Genomic DNA, 17,512 nt, shown 5'->3' on the forward strand with positions numbered 1-17,512 from the left:
AGAAGCTTGAAGGGTGCTAAATCATCCTATTCTGTGATTGAGCGTGAATCTTTAGGGTGCTGGTGGGGCATTGCTCACTTTAAAATGTATTTGTGGGGTTCTCATTTTACTGTTCGAGTCGATCACAAGCCCTTGGTGCAGTTATTCACTATTAAAGGCATGGAACGAGCCACACGTAAGATTGCCAAATGGCAATATAGACTTCAAGGATATGATTATACAGTTGAATATGTTCCAGGTGCCAAAAAAGTCTTGGCAGATTGTATGTCTCGTCTGTTTCGTTGCAATGTAGGTGATGAGGGGGAAACATCAGAGAATATGGACACTGATTTGGTGTGTGCGGTTGAACAGAGATGTGATGGTGCTATACTTGAGAGTGAGTGGCTTATTGCTTGAGGCGCTGATGTACAGATTACTGAGGTGAAACAGGGTATTTTTCAAGGTTGGTCTGAATGGAAGTCTGATGGAGTTAAGAGTGATGCTTACAAACATTTTTTTGGAGAGTTATCTATTATTAATGGCCTTCTTTATTGTTCTGGTTTGTTGGTTGTTCCTGAGAGTATGAGGAATAGAGTTCTTATTTTGGCTCATGAGGGGCATATTGGTATGCGGGCTATGAAGAGGAGGATCAGGGATCATTTTTGGTGGCCAGGGTTGGACAGGAGTGTTGAGCATTTTGTTAGAGTTGTATCCATTGTGCTGGAAGCGACAAGTGTCAAGTTACGGTTCCCAGTCCTGTTGAAGCCATTGAGGTTCCCGATAAGCCATGGGGAAAATTAGCCATCAATATTATTGGTCTCATGGTTATCCCTGGAGGTTTACTGGAATATGGTATTGTTGTTGTGAATTTCTATAGCCGATAGCCCGAAATTACATTTGTCAAGTCTCCTAATACTTTCAATGTCATCACATTTTTGGAACCCCTTTTTTCTTAGGGAAGACATTCCTGATGAAATTTTGTCAGTTCATTTTTTTATCTTTTTGGACATTAAACATACCAGGACCTCCTTGTAGAATGATTTAACAGACTTATCAAGGATAATATACAGTTAGCCGGGTCTAATGGTCTGATGTAAGGAGGAGTTTCGCAAATTGTTGTGGGCTGTTCGCACCACTCCTAATGTGGACACTGATCTACCTCCTTTCACCTTACTAGAAGGCAGGTTACTTGCATCTAAGTTGACTAGAGAGTGGATTGGGTGTTCCACCATTTCCAGGCAGTAATTGGAAGATGTGGGCAAGAAAAGAGTGCATGCTCAGGATAAGTATGTGAGTGTGTGGGGAAGGGAGTCCAAAGTAGCCGTTGGTGATTTTGTTAGAGTTAAAGAACCTAGGATCATCGCTATGAAGGATTCCAAGTTCTCCTCTCTTCAAATGGTTGTGGATGTGAAAAAGAATGTGGTAAGATTACAAAATGGAAAATTGTGGAACAAAGATAAGGTTTCAATTGCACATGATGTTCCCAAGAGCATGGTTGATATTTGAGCAGGAAGAGGGAGTGATGTTGTGGTTGAGGGTGGGGGAAGGCGAGCATCCACCAGGACAAGGTTTCCATCTTCCAGGCTGCGTGATTTTGTGTCTTAGATTTGTATGATCTCTGTTTCCACATGTATACATGTACATTCTTGATATGCATTGCAAAGTGTTCCTTGTTCATTATGTTCCTTTATCCATCATTAACTTTTGTTGTTTTCTGTTATGTAAGGGGGGAAGATGTGTTGGGTTGTACTTGGAGAACCTTGGGAACAGGATGTAGGGAGTGTAGGTTGGGGGTTTGGATTTCCTTGGAGTCGGATGTGCCGACTCGTCCTGTCAGCTCCGTCTTTATAAAGGACTTCAACTTACAAACCGGTGTCCTTTCACAGTAGCGATGTGAACAATAGTGAATATCCACCCGGGCTGCGTGCACCGTGCACACACACACACACACACACACACACACACACACGCACACACACACATGGCAAACAAACACTGAGGCCCATTTCTGAGACAGAGCGTTTCCACCTGTGAGCAAGGCTAACGCCGAAACACGTAAGGATACGGAGTCCCGTGCTGCAATGCCTTTGGAATAAATGCTCCATCTCAGAAATGGGCCTCAGTGTTTGTCTGCCATGGAGGTGTTTGATGGGCTGCTCCAAGCCCATTTTTTTTTAAGGCCACCCTGTAGGGTCGGAGGCTCCATGTGCTTGGCTTGGTATTTGTGTGTATATATATATATATATATATATATTACCTACTGGCGGTCGCCAGTAGGTAGTTATAGTTAGGACCACGTTTCCATAGGAAAACCTCAACATTCTATTTTGAATAACTTTGGCGCCGGTCGATGAATCCTCGCGAATTTCTCAAAATAGGTGGGGCGCTACGCTCCGCTCCTACCCTGAAAGTCTCGGGGGGATTCGTCAAGCGGGGGCTGAGATAAAAGGGGGGTCCCAAAACGCGTTTTTCCCATGCATTTTTCCATAGGACCTTTAGAACGAGCTACAGCCCGAATGGCTGAACAGAATTACTCAAAATTTGGCAGAGAGGTAGTCCCTAGGTCAAGGAAGTGCCTTTTGTAGGTTTGGTGTAAATCTGTTCAGTAGATTCTGAGAAAATAGCCTTTAAATCAATATATATATCTGAGCCCGCTTACGGTACGCTTACCGTACGCTTACGGTAAGCGTACGGTGGCGTGCGCGAGCGCGATTCTGATTGGCTCTTAGATCTTAGTAAACATTCGAATCGGCCGAAACCAGGAAGCGGCGGCCGCCATTTTGTGTGTTTCACTCAGAAAAAAAAGAGTGAAAACAAGGAAAGGGGGTAATGAGGAGAGTTACAGACCCCCTAACATTTGTAAGGGGGTCAAAGAAGGACAGAAAAGTACAAAAAAAACATTAATTGATTTTAAAAAAAATCACGGGGTACGCGTACGGTAAGCTTACGGTAAGCGTACGGTAAAAAAATAAAAATAAATAAAAGAAAAGCAGATTTAAGAGTTTAGAAATTAGGGAGCTCTAAAAAGAGCTGTTGTGTTTATGGAGTCATTTTTTTAGTGGTACCTACAAGTAAGTACCTATGCAGAGTCTAAGGTTCAAGAGGAAGACTCTGTTCCCTTCATCATTGAAGTGCACACCATCTCCTCTATAAATGTCTTGCATGTCATAACGCAAGTTGTTGTGGTAAATGGCACCCATACCATAGTCACGGAGGAAAGCAGAAACAGATTTGTTGACGTGCTTTCTTGCTTTGTCAATCTGCGGACAGAAATGATTGGACCAGTTCCATTTTTGCCTTTGGCATATGTTGGAAAACACAAAGGCAGTTTTAGGGAAAAGTGTAAACAGTTGTGCAAAGGTGTCCTTCATAAGCATTTCCAGACCTACCCCAGTCAAAGTGCCTAGGTCATTGCCACCACAGTGCACTATTATGAGGTCAGGGTGTTGGATTTGAATGAAGGATTTCACCAATGGCATCAATTGGTGCCACTTTAACCCTCTCTGACCAATCCATTTAATGTCTACATTTGGCAAAGCAAGGTCTCTCACCATATCTGTTTTCTCTGCAAACTTTTCACTCCAGAAGACATAGCTGTGCCCTACAATCCACACTGTGAACATCTTCAAAGGAGAACTGGATGCACTCAGGAGGTGTCTTTCAGTAGAATGGCAATATGAAAAGAAAGACAGTTTGGAAATGGAGGCATACATATTTTTTTAAAACAAAAAGAACTGATTGGCTGTTTCATACCATTCCAGAATAAAAACTAGGCTGTATGTGAAAATTAATAGAAGCATGTTTTGTATTGGTTCAAGAAAATGTGTAACCAAAGAACAGTACTATGGATTTGCTGTTAGGTTTGAAAAGTCAAGCACTCTTGCTCTGTGGAATTGAAACATTGTGTGTCGAACTTCTGACCTAACTGCACACAGCAGTGTTCCATGAGCTGTTGCTATGGTAGCAGGCAGAAGTCAAGTTGGGGGAAGGGTACTAGGCAGAAGTCAAGTTGGGGGAAGGGTACTGTTGGAAAAGGGTTGGTTTTCAACCAATAGAAATGTGTGATTACATGTGAAAAAAAAGGGGGAAGCACTGAGATTTGAAACTTACATGTATATGTGTGGAAAAATAGAGGGAAAGTTTGCCATTATCTGGTTCTGCTGAGAGGAGAGAGGTGAACACAACAGAGATCCTAGCTCTGATAATCTGCTGTTTGAGTGCCACATTTCTTTCACAACTAACTAATTTAAAAGGTGAGTTTACAGTTTGAGAGGGGATGTATGTGGTAACTTAAGAAATGAATAATAGAAATGGGAATTGTTTTTGTTGTAGTTACATAATGTGTCAGTCTGTAAAAGTGATTTCAAAATGAAAAAAGAGATATACACTTGGCCCAAAAAAAAAAGAGCAGTAAGTGTGCTTTCAAATTGGCAAAGAAATTTCGTTTTGGCACTAATGTGAAAACATGGCTCTGTGTGCATAGTAGAATTATAGGCAGAAATGTATTGCGTCTTGCTCTGGTGATTTCACAGTTGCAGTAGATGGAAAAGAGGAGCGAATTTTTAGGGGAAAGAAGCAGAGGTTTAGCACACACCCATGTGCTTGCCATGTATAGTCATGCACAGTAATTAGAAGCGAGTGGGGTTTTCAGGTTTAAGTCTGTAATGCAAATACATTCAGCATCAGTAAGGCTGGTTGCTTCTGCTGGAGTGTAGGCAGTCACAGAGAATACACACGGTGGTGGTCTGAAAAAAAAAACAGCTTGGACATGTGCATTTAAATAAAATAAAAAAAAAAGGTTTCAGAATGTGTCAGTCTGTAAAAGTGATTTCAAAGTGTAAAAAGAGATTTTCACTTGGCCCCGAAAAAAAAAGAGCAGTAAGTGTGCTTTGAAAATGGAAAAGAAATTTCGTTTTGGCACTAATGTGAAAACATGGCTCTGTGTGCATAGTAGAATTATAGGCAGAAATGTATTGCGTCTTGCTCTGGTGATTTCACAGTTGCAGTAGATGGAAAAGAGGAGCGAATTTTTAGGGGAAAGAAGCAGAGGTTTAGCACACACCCATGTGCTTGCCATGTATAGTCATGCACAGTAATTAGAAGCGAGTGAGGTTTTCAGGTTTAAGTCTGTAATGCAAATACATTCAGCATCAGTAAGGCTGGTTGCCCCTGCTGGAGTGTAGGCAGTCACAGAGAATACACACGGTGGTGGTCTGAAAAAAAAAACAGCTTGGACATGTGCATTTAAATAAATTTTAAAAAAAAGGTTTCAGAATGTGATTTCACATTTGCAGTAGATGGAAAAGAGGAGCGAATTTTTAGGGGAAAGAAGCAGAGGTTTAGCACACACCCATGTGCTTGCCATGTATAGTCATGCACAGTAATTAGAAGCGAGTGGGGTTTTCAGGTTTAAGTCTGTAATGCAAATACATTCAGCATCAGTAAGGCTGGTTGCTTCTGCTGGAGTGTAGGCAGTCACAGAGAATACACACGGTGGTGGTCTGAAAAAAAAAACAGCTTGGACATGTGCATTTAAATAAAATAAAAAAAAAAGGTTTCAGAATGTGTCAGTCTGTAAAAGTGATTTCAAAGTGTAAAAAGAGATTTTCACTTGGCCCCGAAAAAAAAGAGCAGTAAGTGTGCTTTCAAATTGGCAAAGAAATTTCGTTTTGGCACTAATGTGAAAACATGGCTCTGTGTGCATAGTAGAATTATAGGCAGAAATGTATTGCGTCTTGCTCTGGTGATTTCACAGTTGCAGTAGATGGAAAAGAGGAGCGAATTTTTAGGGGAAAGAAGCAGAGGTTTAGCACACACCCATGTGCTTGCCATGTATAGTCATGCACAGTAATTAGAAGCGAGTGAGGTTTTCAGGTTTAAGTCTGTAATGCAAATACATTCAGCATCAGTAAGGCTGGTTGCCCCTGCTGGAGTGTAGGCAGTCACAGAGAATACACACGGTGGTGGTCTGAAAAAAAAAACAGCTTGGACATGTGCATTTAAATAAATTTTAAAAAAAAGGTTTCAGAATGTGATTTCACATTTGCAGTAGATGGAAAAGAGGAGCGAATTTTTAGGGGAAAGAAGCAGAGGTTTAGCACACACCCATGTGCTTGCCATGTATAGTCATGCACAGTAATTAGAAGCGAGTGGGGTTTTCAGGTTTAAGTCTGTAATGCAAATACATTCAGCATCAGTAAGGCTGGTTGCTTCTGCTGGAGTGTAGGCAGTCACAGAGAATACACACGGTGGTGGTCTGAAAAAAAAAACAGCTTGGACATGTGCATTTAAATAAAATAAAAAAAAAAGGTTTCAGAATGTGTCAGTCTGTAAAAGTGATTTCAAAGTGTAAAAAGAGATTTTCACTTGGCCCCGAAAAAAAAGAGCAGTAAGTGTGCTTTCAAATTGGCAAAGAAATTTCGTTTTGGCACTAATGTGAAAACATGGCTCTGTGTGCATAGTAGAATTATAGGCAGAAATGTATTGCGTCTTGCTCTGGTGATTTCACAGTTGCAGTAGATGGAAAAGAGGAGTGAATTTATAGGGGAAAGAAGCAGAGGTTTAGCACACACCCATGTGCTTGCCATGTATAGTCATGCACAGTAATTAGAAGCGAGTGGGGTTTTCAGGTTTAAGTCTGTAATGCAAATACATTCAGCATCAGTAAGGCTGGTTGCTTCTGCTGGAGTGTAGGCAGTCACAGAGAATACACACGGTGGTGGTCTGAAAAAAAAAACAGCTTGGACATGTGCATTTAAATAAAATAAAAAAAAAAGGTTTCAGAATGTGTCAGTCTGTAAAAGTGATTTCAAAGTGTAAAAAGAGATTTTCACTTGGCCCCGAAAAAAAAAGAGCAGTAAGTGTGCTTTGAAAATGGAAAAGAAATTTCGTTTTGGCACTAATGTGAAAACATGGCTCTGTGTGCATAGTAGAATTATAGGCAGAAATGTATTGCGTCTTGCTCTGGTGATTTCACAGTTGCAGTAGATGGAAAAGAGGAGCGAATTTTTAGGGGAAAGAAGCAGAGGTTTAGCACACACCCATGTGCTTGCCATGTATAGTCATGCACAGTAATTAGAAGCGAGTGAGGTTTTCAGGTTTAAGTCTGTAATGCAAATACATTCAGCATCAGTAAGGCTGGTTGCCCCTGCTGGAGTGTAGGCAGTCACAGAGAATACACACGGTGGTGGTCTGAAAAAAAAAACAGCTTGGACATGTGCATTTAAATAAATTTTAAAAAAAAGGTTTCAGAATGTGATTTCACATTTGCAGTAGATGGAAAAGAGGAGCGAATTTTTAGGGGAAAGAAGCAGAGGTTTAGCACACACCCATGTGCTTGCCATGTATAGTCATGCACAGTAATTAGAAGCGAGTGGGGTTTTCAGGTTTAAGTCTGTAATGCAAATACATTCAGCATCAGTAAGGCTGGTTGCTTCTGCTGGAGTGTAGGCAGTCACAGAGAATACACACGGTGGTGGTCTGAAAAAAAAAACAGCTTGGACATGTGCATTTAAATAAAATAAAAAAAAAAGGTTTCAGAATGTGTCAGTCTGTAAAAGTGATTTCAAAGTGTAAAAAGAGATTTTCACTTGGCCCCGAAAAAAAAAAGAGCAGTAAGTGTGCTTTGAAAATGGAAAAGAAATTTCGTTTTGGCACTAATGTGAAAACATGGCTCTGTGTGCATAGTAGAATTATAGGCAGAAATGTATTGCGTCTTGCTCTGGTGATTTCACAGTTGCAGTAGATGGAAAAGAGGAGCGAATTTTTAGGGGAAAGAAGCAGAGGTTTAGCACACACCCATGTGCTTGCCATGTATAGTCATGCACAGTAATTAGAAGCGAGTGAGGTTTTCAGGTTTAAGTCTGTAATGCAAATACATTCAGCATCAGTAAGGCTGGTTGCCCCTGCTGGAGTGTAGGCAGTCACAGAGAATACACACGGTGGTGGTCTGAAAAAAAAAACAGCTTGGACATGTGCATTTAAATAAATTTTAAAAAAAAGGTTTCAGAATGTGATTTCACATTTGCAGTAGATGGAAAAGAGGAGCGAATTTTTAGGGGAAAGAAGCAGAGGTTTAGCACACACCCATGTGCTTGCCATGTATAGTCATGCACAGTAATTAGAAGCGAGTGGGGTTTTCAGGTTTAAGTCTGTAATGCAAATACATTCAGCATCAGTAAGGCTGGTTGCCTCTGCTGGAGTGTAGGAAGTCACAGAGAATACACACGGTGGTGGTCTGAAAAAAAAAACAGCTTGGACATGTGCATTTAAATAAAATAAAAAAAAAGGTTTCAGAATGTGATTTCACAGTTGCAGTAGATGGAAAAGAGGAGTGAATTTATAGGGGAAAGAAGCAGAGGTTTAGCACACACCCATGTGCTTGCCATGTATAGTCATGCACAGTAATTAGAAGCGAGTGGGGTTTTCAGGTTTAAGTCTGTAATGCAAATACATTCAGCAACAGTAAGGCTGGTTGCCCCTGCTGGAGTGTAGGCAGTCACAGAGAATACACACGGTGGTGGTCTGAAAAAAAAAACAGCTTGGACATGTGCATTTAAATAAATTTAAAAAAAAAGGTTTCAGAATGTGTCAGTCTGTAAAAGTGATATCAAAGTGTAAAAAGAGATTTTCACTTGGCCCCGAAAAAAAAGAGCAGTAAGTGTGCTTTCAAATTGGCAAAGAAATTTCGTTTTGGCACTAATGTGAAAACATGACTCTGTGTGCATAGAAGAATTATAGGCAGAAATGTATTGCGTCTTGCTCTGGTGATTTCACAGTTGCAGTAGATGGAAAAGAGGAGCGAATTTATAGGGGAAAGAAGCAGAGGTTTAGCACACACCCATGTGCTTGCCATGTATAGTCATGCACAGTAATTAGAAGCGAGTGGGGTTTTCAGGTTTAAGTCTGTAATGCAAATACATTCAGCATCAGTAAGGCTGGTTGCCCCTGCTGGAGTGTAGGCAGTCACAGAGAATACACACGGTGGTGGTCTGAAAAAAAAAACAGCTTGGTTTCATAATGTGACAGTTTGTTATACAGATTTTCACTTGCCCAAAAAAAAAGAGGAGTTTGTGTGCATTCAAATTGGCAAAGAAATTTCGTTTTGTGACTATTGTGAAAAGAAATGTAGTAATATATTTAAATACAATAAAGGATTTTTTTTTTAGTTTTTTTGCAGGTATTGCTGAAGAACAGTGAACAAAATTTAAGATGCCTACAAAATCTCGAGTTCAAAAAACGCTAAAAAAAAAACTATATTTGAAGACAACTGGAGGACCAAAGTTAGTAGAAGATGCTGATGTAGGGAAAAAGAAAAAATCTTCTGGTAAGCAAAAAAAACAATTTATTAACAAATTATTCAAAACAAAGAAAAATGTTCAAAATGTCTGTTGTCAGAAAAATGTAAAAAAACCTACAGAACAGCAAAAAATTGAGGATTTAGTTAATGCAAATATACCTTCTGCAATTGAAAAGTTTAACATAAACAGAAAAACAGCATTTAAAGAGATACGTAGAAAAATGTTTCAGAGAAGAGTTATGTCCAATTTGATAAAGGATATAAAAAAATATAAGCAAAAGTCTAAATATTTCAAGAGAAAAAAAGAAATTGAAGCCATTGCAGCAAAAGCATTAGAATTAAAAAGGAAACTATTCATATTAATTTTGAATAGGATGCGTACATTAGATAAAATGGTTAATGTACTAAAATCACAAAGCAAAAGCAAAAGAGTAGTGAACAGAACAAATTTTTGTAAAGTGTTTTTAGGAAAATGGATGCATAGTTCAAGTAGTGAACCTTTTTTTAATGAGGAGAGCTATTTTCAAAGTAATAGTTTGCTGCATGCAGTTGACACCAGAGGTCGTTCATACGAAGTAAAAAATGGTTGCATAATGGAGAAGGAGATAATGGTTCCAAGAGATGAGGTACAAGTGATGGCAGATGAGGCAATGGGGAGACGTCCTAAAGCCCCAGTGTACACTTGGAATTGTAGTAGTATTTGCAGTGTGCGTCAGGAATCTATTGACAGATTTCGAGAGTTTCTAAGAGAATATAGTAAAAAAAGTGTAAAACAGAAGATTAAGGTGCTTCAAAGTCTGGATCCATGCAGAGTGAGAGAGAATACTGGTTTGCAGGGTCATTCTCTGGCTTGTCTATCTAGAAAAGTGTGCAATAGTGTTTTCCATCATTTTAGGATGCTGGCTGTTCATCATACTGAAATGAGAAAGTTTGTGAGACGGTTGTATTTTGCCAAAAGTCCAGCAATAAAGTTAAATGAATTGAATAGGGCTCTGTTCCGGGGAACGGTATCAGATGTAGAGAAGGTTGTTGATGAAATTCAGTTTTGTTACTTTGGTCCTGAACAAAACAGTGCAGAGAAGGACACAGTAAATGAGGCAGAAGTGGAAGAGAATGTAGAACCTTGTGTAAGTAAGACATTTAATGATCACATAACAAAATTTGCAATAGTCTCTAATGAAAGACCAAATGTTACTTGTATTTGTTGCCGCAGAACTCATTATAGAAAACAAACTAGGAATGTTGATCTCTACAGAAAGAGTGAAAATGAAGATAATTATAAGTGGATGGATTTTGCAACATATATATTTCTTGAAAATTGTTTTGAATTGGGTGAAGATCAGCGTATTTGTAAATACTGCTACAACAAGTTAGAGGAAAATAGAATGCCGACCAGAGCTGTACATAATAATTTAGAATTGGATGCTATTCCTGCTGAACTTTCTGAATTAAATACATATGAGTCTATACTCATTCAATGTGTTCATCCGTTCCAGACCATAGTACGTATGGAGCCCAAAACTGGTAAATTACCTCCTTCAGATTTACTGAGAGGTTTAAAAGGTAGAGTGGTGTATTTGCCCTTGGATTTGAAAAAAAATATGGAAACTATTGATGCGGATACTTCGGAAACTGAACCATTAATTATTCTGGTTAATGGTGTACCTACAAAGAATAAGAAGATTTGGCAGGAGCTGGTAGATGTGCGGAAAGTACAAAGAGCAAATTTGTATTTGAAAAAAAATAACAAATGGTATGAATCAATTTATATAGTAGAAGAAGAAGAAGAAGAAGAAGATTTACAAGGAGATACTGAAACACCAAGTGGACAAATTGAAAAAGTGGACAAGTCAAAGGAAGAAGAAATTTATGAACATTTTAGCATACATCCTCTCCATTCGAAAGAAGTTATGGGAGACAATATTGATCTCTTTCAGATGAAGAAAGCAAAAGGAAATCCCGTGAGTGTATGGGAGGAGAGCTTGGAAGCTCGATGTTTTCCCCAGCTGTTTCCTAAAGGAAAAGGAGGACGATACGATGAACGTCCGGAACAGATTCCAGCTTCTGAGTATCGGACTACAAGACTATATGCTGAAGATCCCAGATTTCGACAAAGTATCCCTTATTTGTTCCATCTTTTATTTGAAAGCGACTTGTCTGCATTGTCTTATGCAGTAAATCACATTTTAAAAAGTGGAGTACATTTACAAAATGTGTCTGCTAAGGATTTTATGGAGAAAGTGCAGCACCGAGATGATCATTTGGAAACACAACTGATCAATCTGATGGCTTGTCAGCGTGGGACAAATGAATATTGGTACCGACGCCATGGTGAACTAAAATGCATGTTACGGAATTTAGGAACACCAACATGGTTCCTTACCCTAAGCTGCGCCGAGTACGCTTGGGATGATTTACTGGATTTTCTACGAGAGGCCAATTCAAACATTGAAAACATCGAATACAAAACAGCAGGAGAACTGTGCTCATTGGATCCGGTTAATGTTTGCAGATATTTCAATCATAGATTTGAGGCTATGATGTCCTTCATCTGCAATAAGAAAAATCCACCCCTTGGAGAAGTAGTGGATTTCTTTTGGAGAAAAGAGTACCAGGCAAGAGGTGCTCCTCATATTCATATGCTGCTGTGGATCAAGGATGCCCCAAAGTTTGGAACAGATACTGATGAAGCAGTGTTATCTTACATTGAAGAATATGCAACATGTGCTATACCTAAAAGCACAGAAGAGAACAAGTTAAAGGAGCAAGTTCTACGTTTCCAAAGTCATCGGTGTGGAAAATACTGTCGACGGAAATACAAGAGCAAAGAAAAATACTACACTAAATGTCGATTTGGATTTCCTAGACCTGTTCTTTCAAATGGAAGAGTCAACAGTTTTATGTCAGCTGTGAGACATACTATCACAAGAAAATCACCTAAGAATACCTACAACCTTAAAAGAAAAGAAGAATCAAAAAATATAAATGACTACAACCCAGTCATTTTATCCATGTGGAACGCTAACATGGATATACAGTATGTTGCTGACAATTCCATTGCTGTTGCTCGATATGTAACGTCTTACATTACGAAATCAGAAAAAACAGAATTGAAGGAAATGTGGGAAGAGATTTCTCACGAGAAGACTGTCAGTAAGAAGCTGTACAGTTTCAGTTTGAAGATGTTATCGCATCGAGAAATTGGATCCTACGAATGTTCTGATAGATTATCTTCTGCAAGTCTCTACTCGAAGTCAAGAAGAATAATTTGGGCAAGTTTAGGCCTTGCAGCAATGAGAAATCGGGTACTGAAATCTGTTGGAGAAATTGAATATTTGGCACAGTTCGAACCTGAAAGTACAGATATATTGAAAACAAACATGTTGGACACATATTATCCCAAGAGAAGTCATCATCTGGAGAACATGTGTCTCTATGAAGTGCTGCAGAACTACATTTATTCACGGAAAGCTGCAGAAGACATCAATAATGGAAAATATAAAGTCGTTGGTGAAGAAGGATGTTTGGTGAAGCAAACCAAAGGAAGTTTGATAAATCACCGGAAGCTGAGTTGCGACACTACCGACAAGAAAGAATTTTACTACTTGGCTCTTTTACAGTTGTTTAAACCATGGCGTTCAGAGGATGAACTACTGGGAGAATTCCAGAGCTATGAAGATTCTTTTAATGCTTGCAAAGACAGCATACAATGCAGTACATTTTCAACTTATCTGCAAATGTTAAATGAAGAAATTGAACAGGAAACTACAATTGCAGCAGAAATAGCTAGAGACAGTTCTCAGGACAGCCAAAGTTCAGGAACATACAGTCAAGATCCCCTAGGACAACCAATCGTTGAAAATGAAGCATCAATAGCCATGAATGAAGTGGAAACGGCTATGAATCAAGCTCAAGAAGAATTTATAGACTTAGAAAATTTGGAAACACAACTGAATCAAGAGCAGCAACAAATTTATGAAGAGATCAAAAACAAAATTGATCACGGATTTCTACATGAAAAAAAAGAGTGCTCATGCACATCATTTCATCCAATCAGGATGTATGTAAGCGGACAAGCTGGCACTGGAAAAAGTTTCCTAATTAAAGTCATCAGAAGCTACCTAAAGCAAAAAACGGATTCTACTTTGTCTTGTGTGGTTACTGCTCCAACTGGGTTAGCAGCATATAACATAAAAGGAATCACCTTACATCGTTTGCTAATGTTACCAGTGGAGCATGAGAACAAAATACAATTCAACAAGCTAACTGGAGAAGCATGCTTGGAAGTTTCAAGAGTATTGAAGAAGATGCAAGTTCTCATTATTGATGAGGTGAGCATGGTATCAAACTTAATGCTTGCCTTTGTGCATTTAAGAATGCAGCAAATTTTGAAGACAGACTATGACATGTTATTTGGTGGAAAACACGTCATAGTTTTTGGGGATCTTTTGCAACTTACTCCGGTTAAAGGACAACCAGTGTTTAATACTGTGACACATGAAGACACGAAGAAGTCATTGGGAAGCATTGGAAATACAAATATTTGGTCCTTCTTTGAGTACAAGGAACTTACAACTAATATGAGGCAAGCAAACGATGAAGAATATGGAAGTATTCTGAAAGATATCAGGATTGGACTACTCACAGAAGTTGGCAAAAAAGCATTACAGAGTCGGCTGCTACATAATTTATTTCCAAAGCAAGAAATAGTTGCAGAGAAGATATACAAGAACATTGCAGAAAACAAAAGTGTCATCTGCTTAATGCCAACTCTACGTGAATGCTCAATATTCAATGAGGAGCTTTTGAAATTGGAAAAGGAAGAGATCAGGAAATTGGAAGCAGTGGACAAAATTGAGGATGGAAGAATTACTGTCACAGTAACAGGCAAACTGAAAAATAAATTGGACTCACTAGAGAAGAACATCTCCAAAACAGCAGGATTAGAAAAAAATCTATATGTTTGCATGAACTGTAGAGTGTTTTTAAGGAGAAATTTGGATGTTGAAAAAGGCTTAGTAAATGGAGCGATGGGAAGAGTTGTGGGTTTTATTAATTATCAGAAAAAAGATGGAATTGAATGGTTAAAAATAAAATTTGATCAGATAGAGGAAGTTAAAGACATTTGTCGTTGTTCAGTTCGTTTCATGCTTGTGAAAGACTTATATGTACGTAGGAAGCAGTTTCCGTTTTCACTAGCATATGCTGTAACTATTCACAAGTCTCAAGGATTGACTGTAGATTGTGCATTTGTGAACATTGGTTCAACTGTGTTCAAAGAAGGTATGGCATATGTAGCTTTGTCACGAGTCAAAACATTATCAGGTTTATTCATGATAGACTTCGATGACTCAAAAGTTAGTGCTGATACAAACTGTGTAAAGGAGTATAATAGATTAAGAAGAAGCTATGCTCCTCATTTAGGTCAGTATCCTGTGTTGGAGAAACGTGTAGTTTCTCGTAAAAGGAGAAATGAGAATATCTGTAATGAAGATGTAGAGAGGAGGAAAAAAAAGAGGAGTGATGTAATTGCAAGCAGAAAGAATAAGGAAAATGAAGAACAGGTTGTAGGATGTCATTTTGAAAATAGCTCTGGTGTCAACTGCTACGCAAATGTAGTGCTGAATGTTGCATTTTATCTGGAAAGTTTGCAAGAGCAGATAACACTAAATCAGGGAAAAAGATTCTGTTCAGAGCTCAGTCTCCTGTTTCAAAAGCTGAGTAAAGATAAAACTCAAATAGAAAGTGCTACTGATATTAGAAAACTTTTAGATGTATGTTCAGGACGAACACAGTTTTCTCAAAATGAACAGCAAGATGCTCACGAATTTTTGATGTATTTTCTTCAGGTAGTGGAAGAAGAAGGAGTTCCCATTGACATTTTTTTTGGTCTCTCTTATAAATGGGAACATAGTTGTGATAATTGTTATAATATAAGTGGCTCTATTGTTGATAATGAAAGGTTTATTTATTTGACATTGCCAGAGAGTAAAACAGTCACTTTTGCAAACTTAGTTAAAGATGCTAATCATAGCATGAAATGTGGTGAGTGTAATTCTGACATGTTATCAACATTAATTTTAAGGGAATACGGACAGTATGTAATTTTAATGATGCAACGATGTAGAGCTGATGGTTCAAAATTGGATACTTTAATAAAGAAGTTTACAGGACAGCAATTATCAATTTCAGGAAAAACTTTTGTAACTGTTGCAATAATTTTCCATGATGGACCTACTGTTACTTCTGGACATTACACAGTTTATCTAAAATGTGAAAAAGGATGGACACTGTGTAATGATTCCCAATTGATTTTCAAACAACGTTTGCCTTTTGATTTAGCAAATTCCTATCTAATCTTCCTGAAACCTAAATTTTAGAGAGACTTGGCAAGATCTGGACAAAATAATTTTACCATTTTACAGGATTACCATTGCAATTTTGTAGAAAAAAGATTTTTAAAATTATCATTTGGCCTAAAGGAAAGATAACCAATTGTAATGTGGACTTTTTAAATTTTTAATGCAATTTTGAAAAACCAATAATTTAGAGATTATCGGTAACTTCTGCACATTTTAAATTTTGGAATGTTATTGGACTGCCATTGGAAATTTTTTCAAAAATGATTTAAAAAATTACTATTTGGCCATGTGGAAAAGTAAGCAATTCTATTGTGGACTAAATAAATTATTCAAAAAATTTTCGTGAACCAAAATGTTACAGAGAATCGGTGAGATCTGGACAGATTAAACTTTAGAATTTTAATGGTTTTCCCTTGGAAATTTATTCCAGGGAAAGAATAAAAAATACTATTTGGCCTAAAGGAAATAAAATCAGATGTATTTTGGAGTTATTTGAGATATATTATTGTGAATGTACTTCTGAAACAAAAATATCAGACGGTATTTTAAAGAAAAAAGTATTGTTTTTAGATGACATTTTTTTAGAATAATATGCATTTCTGTAATGATAAGTTTAAATGAGAAGAGATTCTGGGCTTTTTTAATACAATCTTTGAGATTGTTAATTTTTTTTGCCCGCTGTAAAATGATGAATGCAATTGCTTTCACAATTTATAGTGAAATGCAATATATTCTGAAAACAGCAAAAATAAGGCAAAAATTATTTTTTGGTAAAAAATGTAAATATGTGTACTGTATTATAAATTGTTATAAAAATATTAATACTTTTTTCTTTTTTTCCAGATCGATATAGAAAATTTTCGTAAACTACAACCATTTTAAAAACTATTTTTTAAAAAAACAAATGAATAAATTTTTCTTTGAGTGAGTATGGTAAGTCAATAGTAATAATTGTAGTCTCTCAAAGACCTTGTAATGTGATAAATTATTTTTAGTGTTTTTTAAAAAAAAAAAAAAAAAATTACGCGTACCGTACGCGTACGGTAAAAAAAAAAATAAAAAAAGTTTTTAAAAACATGTAAAAAAAAGATGAAAGATAAGGTTGGCTCTTAAAAGAACCGTTGTGTTCATGCAGGGACAGAGGAAAGAAAGATTGGGAATATTAGACAGTACGACAAGTGTGCTGATCTATTTTACTGTTCACCAGGGAAACACTAGTCTCCCTATAAGTAATTAGATCGTGACAAGTGGCGCACCGTACTTCAACCCTCGCAAACCGAGGATTAATTTCCAGAGGGCCAGCAAAAGGAGATTCTCCCCCCACAGATGAAGGGCTCACCTGACCTGCAGAAGAAGGAGTCAGCCCTGCAGATGATGGTCCAGGCTGAGCTGCTGTGGATGTACTGGCTCGTCTTTCTGAAGAGTTACCTCCAAAAAGATGACCATGTGTCCTTCTGTGTACTTCTTTGAGGTGCCTCATCATGGTGTGATTCCCAAAGGAATACTTCCTGTCAGGATTACCTCTAGAAAGTACACGCTTACACAGAATGCAAGTAACTAAGGGTGCATTCACCTTTTGCTGGCCTTCTGGAAAAGTAAAATAATCCCAAACATAAGAAGGCTTTACTTTCCTCGCTCTCTGCCTCAAGACAGTGCTGCTGGTGCTAGCCTCACTCTCAGAAGGGCTCTGCTGTTCTGCCATCGTATCCCAAAGACAAACCAGCTCCTTCTCCTAAGGGATCACAAGCACAAATGAGGGGAATGGGTGTGGTGTAGGAGAGTTCTAGAACTGAAAGTAGTTTCAACCAATCAAAAGTTGTGTTTCAAGATCACATGACCTACCGTACGCTTACGGTACGCTTACGGAGCGCTT

This window comes from Triturus cristatus, chromosome 2_1 (genome assembly GCF_964204655.1).
Source record: "Triturus cristatus chromosome 2_1, aTriCri1.1, whole genome shotgun sequence".
Taxonomy (NCBI): Eukaryota; Metazoa; Chordata; class Amphibia; order Caudata; family Salamandridae; genus Triturus; species Triturus cristatus.